General features: G+C 40.8%; 1 pseudogene; it reads right to left on the reverse strand.

Moving 5' to 3' along the window:
* The window catches only part of LOC103458245 (uncharacterized), a 28,421-nt pseudogene extending 15,460 nt beyond the window's left edge, over positions 1-12,961 (reverse strand).
* Positions 12,962-15,985: the final 3,024 nt, after the last annotated feature.

Here is a 15,985-nt window from a genome sequence, read left to right on the forward strand (position 1 = left end):
GTCTCATAGTTGAGGTATATATCTATGATAAAAATTACAGGCCTCTCTCATCTTTTTAAGTGGGAGAACTTGCACAATTGGTGGCTGACTAAATACTTTTTTGCCCCACTGTAGATGCTGCAGCTTTAAACAGAGATTCAGTGTGAGAGTCACTACCAAGTGGAGCAGAAGCGGYGCTCCGTCTGCTACGCGCGGTTCAACAGCGAGAGCAGAACCAGTGTCTTACATCGCAGCTCGAAGACTTAAATAATTTTCCGGGTTATTTGTTTAGCTTTCTGACCGTCATGCCAATAATCCGGGTGAGTGTTTGTAGCTGTGCGCTACTTTACCTGCTATCTGATCCTCCATATGTCTTTTTTACTGCAGTGAGGCTCGATGTAGCCAAACTCCGTCAAGTATGGCATTGTTTTTATGTCATATTAGCTTTGTTGTGTTGATGCATTTTGACGTGCTTCAATTTTCCGCCGCAACACACAAACTTCCCCATTCACTCAGTGCGTTATAGTTCCACATTGCTTAGGATTTGTTGCTGCGCGTTTGCACAGTGTGAAGGGAAGAGGAGACCAGCTGCACAGGCAGGCTGCGAAATGAGATGCAGGTGATCGGTATCGGCAACAAGAGCCAATGATTGCCTATCACCGATCATGCACTTTTTCACGGAAATCGGCCCGATTATGATCAGTGACCGATCGATTGGCACACCTCTATATTTACATTACATGACACAAAACAGAATGAGCTAACATTATTTAGGACAGAATTTTTATTTTTACAAATTATTTTTTCATTTATACAAGTATGGGTGAATGTGGGTTTCTGTGTTTGTATTTTGGTTAATTTAGTCCCCACATGTCTAAATTACACATGGGGACATAACAGCTGTCCCTTGTTATGCCATGTGTATTTAGTCTCACCTGTATCATCTGTTTCCTGCTGAATCCTGTTGTCTTGTTACCAGTTTGACTCATTTKCCTTTTGCTGCATCGTCTGTTCTCTGAAGTGCTGTTCTGTTGCTTGGACATCATTAATCTCATTTTCTCCATTTTACCCTGGATCAGACTGCATTCATAATCATTAACAAACCTACTTTATGACAAAATAATAAAATCACATTGCCAGGCCTCGAGGAATCAATTAGAAAAAAGGGCCTTTTATGTCAAGAATAAGTCATGGTTGCAAAACTTCTGGAATAAAAATGTAAGAATTACATTTTCTACCATCTTAAACTGCATTTAACTAATTCATTTTTACAATATTAGGGACTCAAAAAATTCTGTTAAAAGAAAATTCACATATTTTTGGAATTATTAAAAAAAGAAAGAACAAAGACTCTCCCAAATAATAATAGAAAAATTAAACATGGCTGCAGTAATGCTGAAAACCAGTTTGCCCTTTAAAACTCTGCTTAGGAAAACACAATGTGATTCTACACTTCTTATTCAACAACCTAAGTGACACTTACCTTTTCAGATGCAGGTGAAGTCACAGTTGAGCATGGGAAAATATAAAAAGATATTCTTGAAAACCGAAATATTTAAAAGAAAAAATGACAACCTGAAAGTGAGAAAATGCTCATTCACTGAAACTTTTAAGAGTGGTCACTAAACTGTCAAATAGGATTTTACAGGGGACTCCGCCAGACGTTCCCAGCAGACCCTCACTACACGTTTGGGCCTGCCAGGTCTGACCGGCTTCCTCCCCCACCACCGGAGCCAACTCRCCACCAGGTAGTGGTCAGTGGACAGCTCCGCACCTCTCTTCACCCGAGTGTCCAAGACATACGGCCGCAAATCCGATGAGACGATGACAAAGTCAATCATCGAACTGCGGCCTATGGCATCCTGGTGCCAAGTGCACATATGGACGCCCTTATGCCTGAACATGGTGTTCGTGATGGACAATCCGTGACGAGCACAGAAGTCCAACAACAGAACACCACTATAGTTCAGATCGGGGGGGCCGTTCCTCCCAACCACGCCTCTCCAGGTCTCACTGTCAATGCCCACGTGAGCGTTGAAGTCCCCCAGTAGAACAAGGGAGTCCCCAGGAGGGGCACTCTCCAGTACCCCCTCTAAGGACTCCAAGAAGGGTGGGTAATCTGAACTGCTGTTCGGCCCGTAAGCACAAACAACAGTCAGAACCCGTCCCCCCACCCGTAGGCGGAGGGAGGCTACCCTCTCGTTCACAGGGGTGAACCCAAACGTACAGGCGCCCAGATGGGGGGCAACAAGTATGCCCACTCCAGCCCGGCCCCTCTCACCGTGGGCAACTCCAGAGTGGAAGTACGTCCAGCCCCTCTCAAGGAGACTGGTTCCAGAGCCATGTGTCGAGGTAAGGCCGACTATTTCTATCCGGAACCTCTCAGCCTCGCACACTAGCTTCGGTTCCTTCCCCACCAGAGAGGTGACGTTCCACGTCCCAAGAGCCAGCTTCTGCAGCTGAGGATCAGACCGCCAGGGTCCTCTCCCTCGGCTGCCACCCATAGCACAATGCACCCGACCCCTTTGGCCCCTCCGACAGGTGGTGAGCCCATTGGAAGGGGCTCACCACTTCCAATGGTGAGCCATTGGAAATGGCTCACCATTGGAGACGTGGGTCTCCTCTTCGGGCTGAGCCCGGCCGGGCTCCATGGGTAAAAGCCCGGCCACCATGCGCTCGCCATCGTGCCGCATCTCCAGGCCTGGCTCCAGAGTGGGGCCACCGTGACACACATCCGGGCGAGGGAACGCCAGATCCAAAGTGTGTGTCCATCATAAGGGGTCTTTTGATTATTATGAATACTAATAATCAGATTAGCATTCATAGAACTTAATACCTAAAAATTATTTGGCTAATCATACCATATAATCAAGTGGTATCCCGACTTTTAGTTTTGACCCTCCCTTTACTCGTCCTCCCACCCTACAGTAGTTTCGCAGTGAAACTTATACTTCATATTGCCCAAATCCTTCCAGTAGATAATGTATCTACAGTACAGTAGGGCCAATGAAAGAAAACATAACATTGACTTATAAAAAACAACAGAATTACTTTTTAAAACAAAAAACAAATWACTTATTTAAAAAGGTTTAATTGGCTCTATTTGATAGTTAATTGACAGGAAAGTGGGTAATGAGAGAAGGGGAAGACATGCGGCAACGGTTTCCAGGCCAGGAATTGAACCTGCGACGGCCACGTCAAGGAGTAAGGCCTCCATATGTGTGTTGTGCTTAACCCCTGCGCCACCACAGTACACCCTGCTTGAATTACTTTTAATGAGCAGTTCTGTAGTAATCATACAGGCTTTTACAGGTGTTCTGTTTTTGTATTTGAATTTGTTTAGTGTTTCTTGTTGATGCTGACTTTGGTTATGGAAGTCTGGCTGTGAACTACAGTTACAGTGATAACTAGATTTGTGTGTGCAGACATGGAGTCTTTCATTTCACAAAACCACATGTGAAATGGTGCTAAAGAGGACGGGAATGCATTTGGTTATCTTTTGGAGTCCTTCTAGCACAGTTATAATTGTGAAAAAAATATACCAATCTGACTTATTGTTAGCAGCTTGCGGCAAAGGTCTGTGTGGACCGTAAGCCTTCCATTCATCAAGCTACCATAACTGATTAGGTCTGTGCTGAGTTATGGTGGGAATCAGTAACATTTCCTCCCTCATGTAGACTCGGGTTCCTGCTGATAACAAACAGCTCCATATAACTCACATGTGGACGTGTAGCACAGTACTGCAAGCAGGAAAAATTGTGTATTGGAAGGCCTTGTTGCACTCACACCACAAAGTGGGGTATTAATAGATTTATGAGACATGGAAGAGCTTATATAAAACAGGAAATCCACATCAAATGGAGTTTCCTCCCAATGCCACTTATTCTATTTTCTATCAAATCACAATTTTATCTCAGCACTCAGTTAGATTTTGCATGTGCTTGTGCTCAATCCAGCTCTGTTTCATACATTGATTGTCTGAGGAATTTGTTTTGTTTTGTGCATTTGTTTCCCATGTGAGCTGTTATTTTAAGAGCAGATCCTGTGACTAATGACTTGAGGTTTATTTTCTAGGTTATTTTCACTTCTACAGCTGAATGATAAAATGTCCTCAGAGGGAATGATTGAATTTTGACAGCATTTGGTCAACATCTAGACCATCGTCGAGTATGTAAGTGTTATGATTCAAAGGGAAGCTGGGACATGTAGAGTGGACATGAGGCAGTTGACAGATTATCTTACAGTTATGTTGATATAAATTTTCAAACAGAAACTACTCAACATAGCTGTATAATGGAGAAAAAAATTGGGAACTTATCTAAAACATATCAACGTTAGCCATGTCCCATGTACCAGATCCTACAAGCATCCAAAGGTCAACATTTCATCAGGTTTAGTCATTTTTGGGGTCTAAGCAAGGGATCTTTCACTCCTGACCTCAAGAGCTGGTCTCCTGCGATTTTTGAATGAATGAATATACTTTATCAATTCTCGTGAATTAATAAAGTATGTTATTCTTTATTATATATTATTCATGGAAATTCACTTGTYGGCATCGTATGTCCTATTAGACACAAAAAAGCCTTTGCACATGTAAGCAAATTAATTAGTTATCTGGCAACAAAGAAGATCTTACAACTCTCAGCACCTAAGACCAGACCAGGAAGGGTCAGGTTGTCCGAAGGCTGCAGTGCTGCAGGGAAACAGACACATAGACAGGCCATGTGGCAAACACAAAGACAGATCAGCAGCAAAGAACAGGAGAAGCAAAAAGGTAGAGGCGAACACAGGCCATTAATGACATCAATAAAGCCCTGGCCACCCAGGAAAGACAAAAAAGACATTGAAGATTATTTGGCTATTTCTTTTTCTCCATGTATGTGATTTAAGATTGAAACCATATTCACTAACTCTTGATAATCATACATGACATGTTCGAAATCTTACAGGAAGTCCTCGCCAATCCTTTGCCACCACAGAAGAAGTGACAATAACTTCTGTCTGGAAGGTCGGATTTTGACAGGAGGCCAAAATTTAATTCAGTCCAAATTGAATTAGTTTGGATCAGTTCATTAGTCCAAACCAATGAACTAAGAGTTAGTATGTTAACATTTAGTTAACATACTAATGAACTAGAAGTTCATTAGTTTGGACTCTTAATCAACTGCACTGGAGGCTATTAGGAAGATTCACCAAATGAGCCACATAGTCAACAGGTGCAGGAAGGCCTCAAGAGTGTTGACAAAAGATGACAGGATGATGGTGCCAGATCTCCAGCGGTCACCACAAGGCCAGAGCAGCGCTGAACCTCATTCAGCAGGTAGATGTTCAGCAACACTGAAGCAAGAAAAAAACCTAAAGCATGCAGGGCAGYGTGCCCTGAGGACCAGGGTGGGAAATTCTGGCTTTGTGTATAGCAGAGAGTTTAAGTATTGTCAACAAAAAACAACAAAAATAATAATTAATGTTAATTATATAATTCTTAAAACTACTTCAGTTAAATCCTAAGTAAGCAACAATTTTCTCAGTCTTAAAATAAGCTATGTTATGCTGGTCACATTAAGAGCCAACCTAAGACACCAGTGAACTAAGAAGCCGCTTAGGGCCCCCTAGACCTTTAGGGGCCAAAGATGCATTCTGTCTCAGTCTGCCAAAATAAATAAACATTGAAACGGTTTAGTGCAGTAATGAAGACAAATGCATTGCTGTGTATAAGCTCCTTTATGACGATGGCTTTGTGGGAAACAAATAATGTCTTTGCACTTTAGCTGCTCTCCTAGGGGTGAGGCTTGTTTGCCACCTGGATTGTGAGCTACCGTTTTGATGCAAGTATTAGTCAGGAACATTAGCTGAAGTATTCTGTTAGCCTAACTGATTGCTGGAAGAGGACTTGACCACATGCGCAGGGACAGTTGGTAGTTTTTCCCCAACATCAGTCTTGTTGTATATCAGTGTCTGACGCTTCCTCAGAAGATTTTCCAGTCAGAGTTGTACTTAAGAAACTTAATATAGTGTTATGCAATCACCTATACAGATTAAAAGTGCTAAAAAATAATTTCATGGCAACAGTTCCCTAAACATTTATTGGCACCTGTATAAAACTTGCTCAAAAAGTCTCAAATTTATTTCACTTTCACAAACTCTTACAGAAGATTTTACAAATATCTCATCTTAAATTCAGTTACATTTATTCAGATGAGAAAAATCAATCATTTTGAAAGAAAGAGTGGTCTGTACCCCATAAGAGTTAGGGTAATGAGATGGTCATCATTTTATTGTTTTAGACTCACTGAAACCCAGATGAAGTGTTGAGATTGTATTTTCAATAATAGATGTTGGTTTGTTTTCTTGCAGGTGTCATGGTTTGGTGGATGAAGTAGAAATTATTTTATGGAAGCACAACGTGGAGCATAAGATACATGTGCATGCAGAGGCAAAGTTTTGAAAAACACATGAAAATGGCTTAATATTGTATGTTGCTAGGTAAATTGCTTGTTTTGCAGCATCATAGAAACCTTCGTTTAGTCCTGGTCATACTTTACTGCTCTTCTTATGCTCCTGCTGGTTGTCAGGAAACCAAACAGCTGTGTAGTTTTGGAGATCTGCCATCAGGGATGGCTGGATTTTCTTTTCCATGTCTGCTTTGCTGCCCCAGTCAGCATGTTAGCACTTGCAGAACTAACTACAAAACACATAACCTTTAACTCAAAATCAGCTGATTACTTATTACACTGTGTTGCATTGTTTTAATACTTCCTAAACTAGTTCACATTTTGTCACATTACAATTACAAAACGTTTGTTATTACTGTATTGTAAGATTTTATGTGACAGACATAGCCAAAGCAGTCAATATTTGAAGTGGAAGAGAGGAGATATATAGCTGTCAAAATCTACATTAAACAGCAGTTCTGGGCTCTGCCCAGTCTCTCAAGTTTTCTACTTGGGCTGTCCTGCATTTTACCCCAATCGTCTTCTCATCAACTCTGGTTATCTTCTCTGTCCTAGTGAAGAGAAGCATCTAGACGGGATTATCCAGCCAACACCAAGAGGTGTTTAATTACAAATTTTTTTCATGAAAGTCAGAATTATGGAGTTCATGTCTAATATTTGTCCTATGGACAGATTGACCCACCTTAAGAGTGGAACTCTGTAGCTCCTCCAGAGCTATCGCTTAGGTGCTTCATTGTTTAATGCCAGTTTAGGCATATGGTTTTATAAGGAGGCTTTATGGTCTGCATAAGGAGCACTGCGTAGTATTTGTTGGGACATGGGCCTTATAACTACTAAAACACACATAAACACACACACTGCAATAGCAGGAGACAGCATGCATACCTTCTGCAGCTCTGCTCTGATAACAGCTGAAAATAGATCCATCTTGTCTGAGCGTGGAGTGTTCAGGCCATCACTACTGATTGTGAGGCCCAGACAATAGCAGTGAGTCTGTGGGATGTGACAAGAGCGCCGCCGTGGGTGGAGACTCCTCTCAAAGGAAAATTCCACCCACTAATCCCCTTGAATATCGTCAGTGCTCATTCACCTGTGAGGCTTTGCGTGGGTAAAGCTGACAGTGGAATGGTTGCTTTGCTGTGCAGTTTAGCATGAAACTCTAGTCATAAAAAATAACTTGCTGACAAAATAGCCTAACATTTAGTTAACACTTTTAAATGTGTCTGTAATGGCTCCAGAGTAAAAGAGGCAATCCCTTCACTCTGGAAATCCATTACTCAAGATCCATTATTTTTCACACTCAGTTTTCTAGAAATGTCATTTTTAGACAACTTGTATAAATGCAAGTATTCATGGATAAAGGAAAAAATAGTAAATAATAAATGAATGGATGGAACAACAGAGGACAAAAGGAGGGATGTGAGAATGGATGCAACACTTAGACAACTGAAAGAGAAATACAGCCTCTTTCAGTTGTATTTTTCTGTGCTGTACTTTGTCTTTCCATATTTATCCAGACCTGGAAAATTATCAAAAACAAATGACAGCCTTTTGTAAAATGGGTAAGAGCACTGGAAGCCATAAATGTCAGGAGAATCCAAAGTTGCTGTTAAACAGCCAACTGAAACCCTCATGTGATGTCATGGTGTGAACTCCTAGTTGCTTTTGTTCAAGAATTAAAGCATGTCAGGGTATTTATGCCAGCATTCTGTAAATTAAGTTTACAGAAACTTATAATTAAGTTTCTGTAATTATGAAGAAACTTAATTAAATCTTTTTAGGATATAATAAAATACTGCTGGGTGTTAGAGACTCAACACAAGAGCCTGGATCACACAGCTCACAGATAAAACTAATGATTTGATTTACACTGCTGTCGACTCATGAAACTTCTGGTGTGTGTGTGTGTGTGCGCGTGTGCGTGTGTGTGTGCTTGCGTGCGCGTGGGTGGGTGTGCTGTGTGTGCTTGTGTGTGTATATGTGTCATTCACCAGGATCCAAACCTCACCCAGCCTTCATCGGTCTTGTTCCCACGCCTATCAGGACTTAAAGCTTGTGCTGCGCTAGCCCCACCCACATCTTAGCATCCACTTCCTTCCTTTTGGTGGTGTCAAGGCCTCTAATTGGGCAGCATCATTACAAGCTTGTTTTACATGAAATGTAAAATGCTTTGTGTGGCTCTTTTGGCTGTAAAAGATGATCTTTCACAGCCAAAAGAGAAGAGAGGTTTTGACATTTGTGGTTGCTTCTTCTTTAGGAAACTGCAGACATTGAGAGCAAACACATTTGTTGTGCAGCATTACTTTTACAGCACAATGTACCTTGTTAATGAAGGCTGAAAACTTTTTCTTTAGCTTTCAAATAATTTTGCTGGCTATATTCCTGCTGTGATTGTGAGCTCCAAGAATTAGCACATTTCAGGGATACACATCGAACATGGCGTCATGCAAACGCAGAAAGGTGCATCACATTTCAAAAGGCTTCAGTTGAATTGTAATGAGACAAAGCAATGCAAAACAACAATGAGTTTGTTAGAATTAGACAAGGCATATTTTGGGCTATTTTGAGTTGTTTTTAAGATTGGATTATTCTGTTTCTTCTTTGAATTGGTCAGTTTTGTTTCTGTTTTACTTTAGYGAACCAAAGCAAAATGCAAGTCCTGCTTAATGTTTCTAGTTATGTTTATTTCTTGTCTCTAGTTATTCCTTGTTTCCTCAAGTTTAATTCTGGTTCTTAGGTCGCCAGTCTGTCACAGGAAATGAGTGTATTCCTGCCTCTCGCAAGGAACATTAGCTGGAGAGGCACCAGCAACCCTCCCGACCCCACTAAGGGACAAGGGTGTTAGAAAATGGATGGATGGATTTATTTTCTAGTCTCTCGTGAACTCTCCCTCGTCCCCTGTGCCATTCTCTCTCACCTTCTCTCCTCAGTCTGCCTTCTGCTCTCTCCCCTCACACCTGCAACCCATTAGCTCATCAGCCCAGGTCTTCGATTCCTGCATTCACCCTCTCAGTATTTAAWTCCTTCTCCTGCTCACACGCTTGGCTGGTTCCTCCCGTTGTACTTCTGTTTCAATCTGGAGAGACTCAGACAGAGAAAGTACACAATTTAAAAATTTAATGACAAATAAATATTAAAGTCCTTTGGCGTTCAGGCCCTGGCTGAGGACATCGAGCTGGAACTTTGATAAGCTCGATAAACATTCCTGATGCTGCATAGGAATGTAGTTCCCCCAGGGCCTATACTGGTGGCCTGAAGAGCCAGGAGCTGAAGGAGGAGATGGGGCGGAGGTGGGTTGATCACAGCTTGTAAGCGAAGGAGGCCATGGATGAAGGTCCTAATGAACTGGAGCTTGATCGATGATTGGCCATGGCGTGGCTTGATCCAGCGCTGATAGGTCCAAGGTGATGAGAAGGAGGCGCTGATTGATGAGGCAGGTGAGGTTAAAAGAGTCTTCCAGATTGAATCTGCGCCAAAGCTTCATTACTGCCTCACTCTACCCTGTGTCCTCTTTGTGTCTCCTGGTTGTTTTTCCTCTTGGATGTGTTCTGTCTTGATTCTCTGTGATTTTTTTTTTTATGTAAGTTTTTTGGGTCATCAATTCATATTAAATATTCCTCATCTAAAAGCTGCCTCTGCCTCTACATTTGGGTTTATTATCAACCACTATCCATCATGACAGAGCAAATGTGTTTTTTCATAGTGAAAATGTGAAAAACTACATGCTATGTTTAAACAATCTGTCATCAATCTAGAATAATTCAGTGTTGGTTATATTGGTGCAGTACAATATTTTTCCTAAATCCGTCTGAGATGTGTCAATTTTGCATATATTCGGATTTTCTGCTAACTCAAATATTTTACATAAATATTTAAAATATAAAGCCTAGGCATCAATTCTGAGTTGGGAGACTCTCCAACTCATCTGCATCATCTAATGGCCATGTCTCCAACACAAAGTCGTTGCTCTGCTTCAGCCAGTCATCACTTTATGAGTCCCAYCATCCATAGATCCACCTGCTTTCCATCTGTGATGCAACCCAGCTCCTTCATTGAATCAAAGGTTATTTTAACAAAGTATTAAGTTAAAGGARAGCACTCTCATCCATTCAGGTTATTGCAGCATTATTTTACCCTTTCTGAGCTCTAACAGAGTAATCTGTTTTTCAGATGTGTTGTACAGGGTAAAAGTAAGATATAGGAAGAAAACCTTTTATCAAGGAAATAAAGGCTCCTTGATAAAAAAAAAATTTTTTTACAAAGAAAATTGGTATTTTAACTGGAGTGTGTGTGCGTGTSTCTGTGTGTGTAATGTTTCTGTAAAATCTCAATGTAAGAGAACCTTTTGCTTCCATAATTTGTGCTAAAGTAATTTCAAGAGTTAGTGAAACACCTGACACTATTTGACACCTGATTAACTGCTTTAATTGGTTGTATGATTTTAGTCTCTGGTATCTTTACTTTAATAAACTGGCTAACTGACTCGTTGAAAGGTGAGTTCACAACAAAGCATGCTGCAACAGCATAATTTGACTATGCTGATGTCTTGACGCTGGCTGTTGTGCTTTGTCTTGTGTAGTGTGCTGACATAGGGACTATCATTAGAAAGACCTTTAACCCTGCTCTTTACTCTTCAACCAGCTGACCAGATGGTTCAACACTCCTTCATTAGCTCCAGCTCTACTTTACCTGTTGGCCATGTTCCTACCCTCCTCTTATCACAAGCACCACCTAATCCGACCCCCACACCCCTGTCTAACCTCAACCTCCTGTTTTTCTTAATCTGTCTAATGTGTGTGTAAATATTACTTGCATCGTCCAGATAGCTTTTGTTTTACCATCAAACAAGTCTGAACCATGGGAACCTGGTCATTAATTACAATGTGATTCATGGTTATGGCTCTGTGTCTCGTCTCGCTGCTGCTCTGTCATTAGGACTTTCCCAGACTTCCCATCCCAACCTCACCCTGCTAAAAGCACCCCCACTGCAGCAGCCAGGCCTGCTAAATTATCAGGCCATGTTTGCACACAGATCAACACCTTTGCTTCCTCTTGGAATAGAACACTTGCCACTTTTATTACTAATGTTACTGTTTTGTCACTCGAAGCTTCAACTAAGTAATATATATTTAGAATATTAGTATAAAAGATTTAGAGACTGTAGACAGACATAGAAAGTGTTTTAAGAGATCCATGTGAGAACAGAAGCGTTGGATGAATGAAAAAGGAGACAGATGAAACAAATATTGGGGAGAAAGGATCAGACTGGTCACAAAACAGATTATGCTTCTAGGCCTTCTGCCTCTCCTGCTGTGTCCTGACTCCTACCATTACCATATCCTAACCTTCTTCTATCCCCTGTCTCCTGTTTCTCTCTGTGTCTGAGTATAATCTCCTGGATAAGGAGTTTCCAGTTTACAGGATATCATCAACCCTGCAAACTTTGATGTAAATTCAGCAGCTTTTTGGTAGGTCCTGCAGTCCATCATCAAAGATGGATTGCATCTTTGCAGTCAAAGGACTTTGAAGGACTTGATGGACTGCATCATTCTTTGATACATTTGCATCTTCTTGCTTGCAGGACGTTCTTGCTGCAAGGCAACAGTGCTACCAACTGCGCCACTGTGCAGCCCCAGTGTCCATTATTCAAATGCATATTCAAAAATTATTGATCACAAAGGGAAATTAAATATTGTAAGTTATATTAATTCAAATTCTTCAATCAAAAATAGCATCAAAAGAAAGTATTGAAATTGAAACATGCATAATGTACTCTTCACCCCTTTGCTTTAGATTATCTGAATAGTCTCATAAGATTGGTCAGCTACAGTGTCAGGGAAGARGTCCTTGATGCTTGAAGCCAACTTGCCCAACTTATCAGGATCAAAGCTTCCCTCTTTATGTCAAACACAACCCCATTTTCTTACCAAAAGGTAAATGACAGTACCATCTGTGGTGAACTCCACAGAATCCTTGGAGTATAACAATCAAATCTTCACACCTATAGTCCAACCAAGCCTATCTTCTCTCAGTTTGGAAACACTGACAACTTTCTGTTATAAAATCTGCTGACCAGAATCTGTTCTGAATTCCCACTAGAGGGCATGGTTGGACTGATAATATTGGGTCAGGCAACAGCTAATTGTACATTTAGGTCCTTAAAACTGTGCTACTTTATGCAAAGCTTCTTTTTTTTTTGTTGTAACCCAGCAGGCAAGGAACTTTGTATGCGACTGAAAACGTTTCGTATTGTTTCATATGGTGTAGTTATGTAGTTTATAGGGTGTGATTCCTGAATAATGAGATTTGGTTATATTAAAACAGGCTTTAATGCTGAAAATGATCAAATGTTACAAGCCATACATGTCATACAAATGGAACAAATACTGTTACATTCACCGTTCATCTCTGGGCCACACTTAGCTCACCTTAGGGCTGACACCAAGTGGAAGCAAGGCATAGACATGAATMCATAGACCCCTCATGGAGCGGGTCGRCCCGTTGCTGCGATACGTCACAGCGTTCGCCATATTGAATGTGGCCTATGTGCCAGCAAGCCAATACCAGCAAATGGACYTAATTTTATAAAGTGCCGTTCTACAAAGTATTTTAAGTAAAATACTTTGACACATTTTCTCACACACACTAATATATTTGGTAATCACAAAAAGSAGTAAAGACAGCGTTTTCTAACTTTTGATGTGATTATTTGTTTTTGGGGGATTTCTGAATAAAGAGCACGTTTTTATTTGTTAGAAATTATTCTGATAGTTTTTATATGATTCCATAATTTATTGTACATTTAACGTTTCAAAACAAGAAAAATAAATTATTATCCTGTATTTATTTTTTATATTTTATTGATAAATTACTTTTGATCAGTCATTGTTATCTGACAGTGACTTTGATAAATCAGACATTGTCAAACATTAAACTACATATTTTTCTTACTTATTTCCAGAGAAAAAATATTTATTACAGTATGTTAACTCTGATATTTACAGCAAAGAATGAAAATAATTCTAACAGAGTAAATTATTTTTATTTAATTACATAACTGTATTAATACAATAATTCTTCAGATTGAGATATTTAAAAATACACAAAAAGTGAAAGAATAAAACATTTATTATACTGGGAACACTGGTCACAGCAGGGCTTCAGTCTGCTGGTCAAACTGGGAGAACACCAATGACTTCTGAGATGTCCTGGTACACAGGCTAAAGCCAAGAATAAAAGATAAATTATCCAAAAGTGTAATAGAAAATACATATACATTTCCTTCATATTCAGAAAAAAGACATTTTCAGCATATTGGGGGTCTGACTCTTTAGAGAAGTGGTCCCCAAACATTTGGTCCGGCCCCCTGAGCAATACCAGAGATTTTTCTTCATATATTGTATTTTCCGGTTTATATGTGGATTTTTCTTCAACCACCAGGGGGCTCTTTAGCATGAAGTGTGTCCTGTAAACTGTGGATGWTGGACYTTTAGGGAACTGCTCGACTTTTATGTTATTTCTGATTAAATGTTATTTCTGATTACGGTTGTTTGCTAGCTGTAGAGCAGATGAACACACGTGTTTGTTGGTCGTATTCTTGGAAGCAATGCCTGTAAGTAGCAACTTATACTTCAAAACGAGCCTTTATGTTAACATATGAAGAATTCATATGTTACTTTCCCTCAATGGAATATATACTAGTCAGTCCCAGTGACCGTTTCACTAACGGTTTTTGCCCATGGGTTTTCTGGGTAAAAATCAATCGAGAAACGCGTGTGTCTCTGTAAATCCACAGAGAAAATGTTCATCTTGGCTTTAAATGCATTTAAAGCACTTATCATATCAACAACAGTCTTACCTTTGCCTTGCAGCTCGCAGTTCAAGAAGTTTAGTTTCCCAGTAATGTCCGTCAAAAATGCAAGGTCAAGGGTCCGCTCTGTGTCTTCTAGCAGTGAGACGTCTTCGCCTTTGGACTGCATGAACTCTTTGATTTCACCCAAAAGTGACAAAAAACGAAGTAAAACTCGTTCTCTGCTGAGCCATCGGATTTCTGTGTGTAGCAGCAGTTCACCATATTCAGCTGACATCTCCTCCAATAGCACCTTGAAAATCCTGTGCTGTTTAGCTTTGGAGCGGATGTTGTTAATGATTTTTACAACAGGAGTCATCACGTGCTCAAAGCCGATCACTTTTTCACATAACGCCTGCTGGTGAATTATGCAGTGGTAATGCAGAAATGTTGGGAAGTCTGGGTCACCTTTACAGAGAGCGATGAAACCTGTATGTCGGCCGATCAYAGCAGGAGCCCCGTCTGTAGTCACCGCTACCAGTTTTTCCAATGCTACCTTCTTCTGCATGAAAAACTCCTTCAGCGTGTTATAAATGTCAACTCCCCTCGTAGTTGTCTTTAAGGGCAGTAGTGTCAGGAGTTCTTCTCTTGTGGAGAAATCTTCAAACACCATCTGGATGAAGACCAACAGCTGCGCTGTACTGATGCTGTCCACGGACTCGTCGCACTGGATGCTAAACCACCTGCACTTTGCCAGATCCCGGTCCAGCTGATCGGCCAAGTTACCAGACATAGCTGATACTCGTCTAACTACGAGTATACTCGATATACTGATACTCTGATATACTGATACGCTGATACTCGTGTTAGCTATTATCATCATTGCTTCTTTGACAACTGCTCCATCTGAAAATGCCTTCTWCTTCTTGATCAGAAAATGTGTAGCTCTGAACGAGGCTTCGGTTGCTTTTAGTGACTTTTTTGCCGGCCTCGTGAAAAAAGATTGTTGCTTACCCAAAGCTGCCTTTAGCTCACTGGCTTTTTCTGCACATAGTGCGCTTCCCGGTGGGTAGTTAGCATGGTAGCTTTTGTGACACATAGTGAAATGTCTCTCAACAATGTGCCGCTTTGCCGTCGCTACGGTCGCCCCACAAATGAGACACAYGCAGGTTTCTTTCACAGCCGTAAAAAAGAACTCCTTCTCCCATTCGTCGTTAAAGTGATAAGATTTCTTTCTTTTTTCAGCCATATTTTGGGGGAAAGAAACTGCATTCAGCGCCCATCTTCGCTGTGTCCGCTAGCCTACGCTCCATTGGCACTGGTTTTGTCATGCGCACAATACTGACCATTGAACTAGAACTAGAGTAAGTCACAGTGCACCTAAACTTTTCTAAACGTCATGTATAATGAAGATATTTTTAAGATACTATAATTTTTAAATCTATATAAATGCAAGTGTGATTAAAAAAAGAATAGCAACAGAATAAAACAAAATTTTAGACACAGTTCATTAGTGAGTTGTGCTATTTTTTAGAACGGGTCTGAGGGCGACTCATGTGGTCCTTGGGGGCGACCTGGTGCCCGTGGGCACCGTGTTGGTGACCCCTGAGCTGCACCATAGTGCAGATAGACTTGTCAGGTCAGTTGACATAAAAGTGAAAGGAAGAGTTTATGTCCGACCTGTCACCAAGTTGGTCCAGTTACCTGGGATACCAGATAATGATGAGCCAAAGACGACATCCCCAGAAGGTAGGAATTCACAGGA

This window comes from Poecilia reticulata, linkage group LG22, assembly GCF_000633615.1.
Source record: "Poecilia reticulata strain Guanapo linkage group LG22, Guppy_female_1.0+MT, whole genome shotgun sequence".
NCBI lineage: Eukaryota > Metazoa > Chordata > Actinopteri > Cyprinodontiformes > Poeciliidae > Poecilia > Poecilia reticulata.